The sequence below is a fragment of the Octopus sinensis genome, linkage group LG10 (assembly GCF_006345805.1).
Source record: "Octopus sinensis linkage group LG10, ASM634580v1, whole genome shotgun sequence".
NCBI classification, from domain to species: Eukaryota; Metazoa; Mollusca; class Cephalopoda; order Octopoda; family Octopodidae; genus Octopus; species Octopus sinensis.
The window spans coordinates 17,054,402-17,060,444 of record NC_043006.1 but is presented as its reverse complement, the minus strand read 5'-3'; the positions used below and the strand labels follow the sequence as shown (position 1 = coordinate 17,060,444).

The window sequence follows — 6,043 nt, the reverse complement described above, 5'->3', positions numbered from 1 at the left end:
AGTGAATAGAATAAATATTTCGTGAGTTATGAGGAAATAAGCAATCTTCCAAATTGCACCTGCCAAAAGTTAAGGGTCACATAGAAAAAGGGAATTACTAACCGAGGTATTTGTTGTTTAGAAGACTATTAATGGGCTAACAGTTACTTCTTATGATATTACATTATTGGAACATTCAACTGTCACTATGGCAGCTTGTGAGAGATGACTAGTATCCTGTGATGGAAAACAAAGGATTGTGTGCCTTCACCAAGAGGGCAAATCAAATTCTGTGATAGCAACTACTGTAGGAAAGTCTAGAAATGTTGTGTAATGAATTGTAGCTCATTTTAAGTCATTAGGATTGATAGATGCTAAACCCCAAACCAGTAGACCGCGTAAAACTTCACCAATCGAGGATTGTATTATGGTTAGAATGTCATTGAAGGATAGGTTTATGAGTGCTGCTGAGATACCCCGCAAGTTTAGCTCCACTTCTGATGTCAACATATCACACAAAACAGTTTTTCAGAGGTTATGAGGTTCTGGGTTGCTTTCTCAGGCACTGGCAAAGAAACCTCTGATCTCCAAGAAGAATTAGAGCCTGTCTTCATTTCACTCACAAACATGTCGTTTGAACTGAAGAACAGTGGTCGCAGGTTCATTTTAGCGATGAATCGAAGTTTAATATGATTGGTTCCGATGGCAGGATGTACGTACGACGAAGAAGTGGCGAAAGGTTATCCCGTGCATGTGTGAAAAAGACAGTGAAATATGGAGGATGCAGTGTAATAGTATGGGGAGTGATCTCTGCTGCTGGTCCTGGTTCACTTATTTGCCTACAAGGGACTGTCAATGCTGAAATCTACAAGCAGATTCTTAGACAGCATGTCTTTCCACATCTCCGATCCTCGTCAGTTCAACTCCCTATCTTCGTGCAGGACAACGCTCCCTACCACACTGCGAAGAGAGTCAAAGGTTTTTTGAGAGATGAAATGGTTGATCTCATGGACTGGTCATCTCAAAGCCCTGATCTTGACCCTAAAGAAAACGTTTGGAAGATTATTGGAGACGGGGCTGGAAGGAGAAATCCAAAGAAGCAAGATGGTCTCTGGGAATTATTGAAAAACGAATGGAACAATATTACTCCATCATTTTGCAAGAAATTAATTCAGTCCCGTGGTAACAGATGTCAGGAGATCATTGATAGTAAAGGGATGTTCACAAAATATTAATTATGAGGGCTTCCTTTTTGTTCTTATTCCACTTTTCATTGTTTTTCTAAGTGACCCTTAACCTTTGGTCATTGCAATTTGGAAGATTATTTGTTTATTTCCTCATAGCTTACGAAATATTTATTCCATTCACTTGAAATCTTCACAAAGGATAGATACTAGATGTATCTAAATATGTGTATAATATCTAGTCTCATTGTTTTGTTGATCTTCTGTAATAAATATTTCAATACACTTGTTCTTACTAACCACTATATTACAAGCGCTACTGCAGTGCACAGGAGGGAAGATTGTGGCTGGTATGAGTATATGATGTGTATGGGGGATGACAGCTGTATAAGGAAATGCTGTGCACTCAAAGTGAATGGAACCTGTGTAAGAGGAAGACCAAGAAAGACTAATCTCAAGATGTGATGTCACATGAGGGAGATGATAAAGGACTATATCAGTAGGTGATGTGCAATAATGGAGAAAATCTTGGCAACCATGCAATTGTGACAATTTGAATGTTTAAAATTATGACAATGATGGAGGCTGAGAGGCATAATGTGTATATATGCATGTGTGTATATATATATTTCTTTATTGCCCACAGGGGCTAAACATAGAGGGGACAAACAAGAACAGACAAAGGGATTAAGTCGATTACATCGACCCCAGTGCATAACTGGTACTTTATTTATCGACCCCGAAAGGATGAAAGGCAAAGTCGACCTCGGTGGAATTTGAACTCAGAGCATAACAGCAGACGAAATACCGCTAAGCATGTCGCCTGGCGTGCTAATGTTTTTGCCAGATCGCCACCTGTGTGTATATATATACACACACAAATATATATATACATAAACACACACACTCATACATACGTATATGCTGTCTAGTCTAATCTGTTGTTTACCTGCATTTTTCGCACCTCTTTCGTCTCTGTTGTTCGTCTCCAATCACTCATCTTCTTTCCATTCATCTCTCTATCACTCATGCCATTCATACAATGACAAATCACAAGATTTACCTGCAGTCAGTCCTCCTACCATCCTCATCACACTACTTACCGATCTGAAAGCCTATGTACAAGAGATTGCGTCATACCTGTTTGTACTCAATACACTCTACCTTCACTCTTTCTCTACTACCAGTCATCATTCAATCTCCTCATGGACACTTCTCATTGACATCCACCACTAATTCTTACCATTGTCCATCTCTGTTATTACCCATTACTTTGTTTCTCACGACCTCATCCCAGTTACACTGATTTCTATCATCATATTCATCCTCATTTCTCTCCACTTCCACTTCTTGCTGCTCTTTTCACCCATCCATTCCAGCTTCTCTTATGTCATAAGTTTCTCTTTTATTCACCTCCTTGGTTTGACTGCTTTTAGCAGATGTGCACATTTCAGAATTGTGAGAACTCTGTTTTATTTTACAGTGTACAAAACAACCCTTCTTGTATTGGTGCCACAGTAAAAGATACTCTCTACATTCTCTAATGTGGTTTGCAAAAATAAGTGAGAGAGAAATGGAAAAAATGTAGAGTCAAGGGACCCTTATGTCTCGTCTTGCTAGGGGCGTAACACCTTCTGCAGTGTTGGTGTCATGATAAAATGCCCCCAGTACATACTGTAATGTGACTGGTGACAGGAATAGCATCCAGCCAGAGAAGCCAAGTCCAAAATGAAATGTATGAGAGTGACAGTCCTCTAACCCATCCATGAAGGCAGTAACTCCCAATAAGAACTGACTTGGACCATGACAACTCATCCAAACCATGCTAGCATGGAGCAGCGATGATACCATTAGTAATCTGTGACACAAAACTATGTTAATTAACTTGGTTTGTAGCACTTAAAAAAATCTATGTTACTTGTAAAGAAATGCTCTCTGCAGCTTCATAGTTAAATCAAAACATGCATACACACACACTTCAGTCTCTTCACACACATGCACACCTCTCTGTCAAATTCTGTTCGCTATTTCCCTTTTTATACTAACTACAGTAATCTGTACCTATTTAAACTTGCAAACACTAGCCCTCCTCACTGAAACCTGTTCAATGTATCAATGTATTCTCTTCTCTCACCATTCCTACTACGTCCTACTTCAAGATTTCATAGTAATTATTTTTAATTTATCCTTTCTAAAAGTTAGATTCCTCTGGGATTCTTTTTTGTCCTTTGGTTGCTTTCTAACTTCTAAAGTGTAGCAATTCAAATTGAAATATTATCTGCATGGTCTTCAATCGCTATGTGAAAGATTTTCGGAATTCTATTAATATCGATGCTTCACTTCAGACTAATAAATCATCATCATCATTTTAACATCCTCTTTTCCATGCTTGCATGCGCCAAATGGAATTTGTTGAGGCAGATTTTTTATGGCCAGGTACCCTTCCTATCGCCAGTTCTCATCCGTCTCAAAGCAAGATATTTCCCTGTGGTTGGACATATTTTCATGCAAGCTTAGAAACAAACAACACAACTCATATGAAGGTGACACATATATTCAACCATCTAGTAATGTCAGATACACATACACACTTTTGATAGGCTTCCGTCTATCAGGTCCACTCACAAGGCTTTGATCGGTTGAGGACTGTTGTAGAAGACACTTGCTTAATGTGACTCACTATGGCACTGAACCTGAAATCACATGGTTGGGAAGCAGACCTCTTAACCACGCAACCATGCTTGTAATTAATGAATATATACATTTTTTATCTTGTGTTGAGCATCAGATTGTGGCCATGCTGGGGCACTTCCTTGAAAGGTTTAATGGGAAAAAAATCAACCCCAGTATTTATATTTTTTAAACCTGGTACTTATTCTATTAGTCTCTCTTTGGCAAACTGCTAAGTTAGACTGAAGTAAAAAAAAACTAACACTAGTTGTCAAGTGGTGGTGGGGGACAAATGCAAAGATGCACACACACACACACACATGATGGGCTTCTCTTAGTTTCCATCTACCAAATCCACTTACAAGACTTTTGTTGGCCTGAAGCTATAGTAGAAGACATTTGAGCAAAGTGCCACACAGTCAAACTGAACCCCGAACTAAGTGGTTGGAGAGCAGCACAAATATAGGAACACAAACACATGTGCATGCATGGGCTTCTTTCAGTTTCCATCTACTAGATTCATTCACAAGACTTTGATTGGTCCAGAGCTGTAGTAGAAAACACTTGCCCAAGTTACCAAGCAGTGGGACTGAACCCAAAACCATGTGGTTGGGAAGTACCCTTTTACCAAAAGTTAGTGAAATATTTAAAATGTTTACAGTTGGATAGATAGACAAATATAACAAAATAATTTGATAAAAAATGTGAATTTTTAATTATTTTCTGAGATTTTACAAAAACAACAAAACTTTTTTTTTTAACCACACAGCCCTGCTTGTGCCTACATAACTGTCTAAAATCTTAGTTGCCTGACTTTCTCTTTTACATTTCTTTCACTCTGATTACCATTTATTGCCTTTCACAATCACTTTTCTACTCTGGTTACGTCATTGGTTCTTACATACCAATGCAGTCATCTGTGTTGATATTGATTCTCATGTTTAATCATTTCCTCAACTTACACTCAGCTTGTCACATATTGTCTCTACATTGCCTTACTCCTTTTTAATAGCTATTACTCTTCTACCCCCGTTATTAAGTTCTATGTCATCCACTGTTGCTCTCATGTATGCAAACTACTTTTATTTTTTTATGTATGAGAAAGGAATTTTAATGAACTATAGATGTAATTACCTTAGTTCTGTATAGTTACGGTCAAACATGTGATTATCATGATAAAAAATATTGTGCATCTATTGTTCAAAGAGAGATAAAATAATTGTAGGGGTCTCAGACTCGTGAACAATGTGATGAAGCTGATAACAAAGACAATGTACTTGAGCGGGTGCAACTTGGGTTTGTGCCACAACATGGGACTACAAGTGCTACAGCTGTTGTATAGTTTTTGTAGTCAACAATAAGAATAACAAAAACATCTTCCACAAAGAATAAACAACACTGCATTTGTTAATCGAGAGAAGGCATTTGATGGGGTTCCATGGTCTGCAGGCTGGGGATTAATGAGAATGGTAGCTGAATAAAAGTTGCTTGAGAGAGCTATCCAGGTCATGAATGAAGGCCTGGGACCTGTCAGGAGTTGGTAGCCATGTAGTTTGTGAAGAATTTAGGGTTAACAGCAGAGAAGTCACTGAGGCTTATTATTCATAAATCTAGATGCTCTTAGAAACAGCTGGGCAATACTTGATTTTCATTGTAAAGCCTAGCACAGCACAGGACAGAAGAAGTATTAGTTTTAGGCTTTAAAAAATGGGCTTTAATCGGAAAGACTTCTTCATGGTTAATAAAAGTAAGGCTCTAAAAGTAAGGGTTACAGTTTTGTTAGAAACAAAGTTTCTTTCTGAGAAAACAGTTCACCAAATGTGTGATGCTGCATGGCTATAAGAGACAGACAAAGAAGGCAGAAGACATCAAGAAAATAACCTGAGTTTCCTTTTATTGCATGACAATGTAAATTATGGTTGGAAATCAGACAGAAGTTTGATATAGTGAAAGTGAAAGAGCAGAATGACAATGGCTACTCAGCAATAACATCAACAGCCCTACTTGTGATTGTTCATCCTGCTAAGAAATAGTGGCCGGCTCTCCCTCAAGTTACATTCTGCCATTTTAAGAAAAGGAAAAGATGTATTGGATGATGTAGTCCTGCATAAATAATGTCTGAAGTGAAAGTTGGGATGATCATAGTTGAATGCTTTTGATCATAGGTTTGTTGATTAGGTCCAACAAAGAAATAACTCAATTTACATCAT

The 6,043-nt window shown here is 38.1% G+C and overlaps 1 protein-coding gene across 3 annotated transcripts in view; it reads left to right on the top strand.

The window, feature by feature from the left end:
* Positions 1 to 6,043, top strand: part of LOC115216326 (UV radiation resistance-associated protein) — a 99,376-nt gene that overhangs the window by 3,697 nt on the left and 89,636 nt on the right. The window lies entirely within an intron of this gene.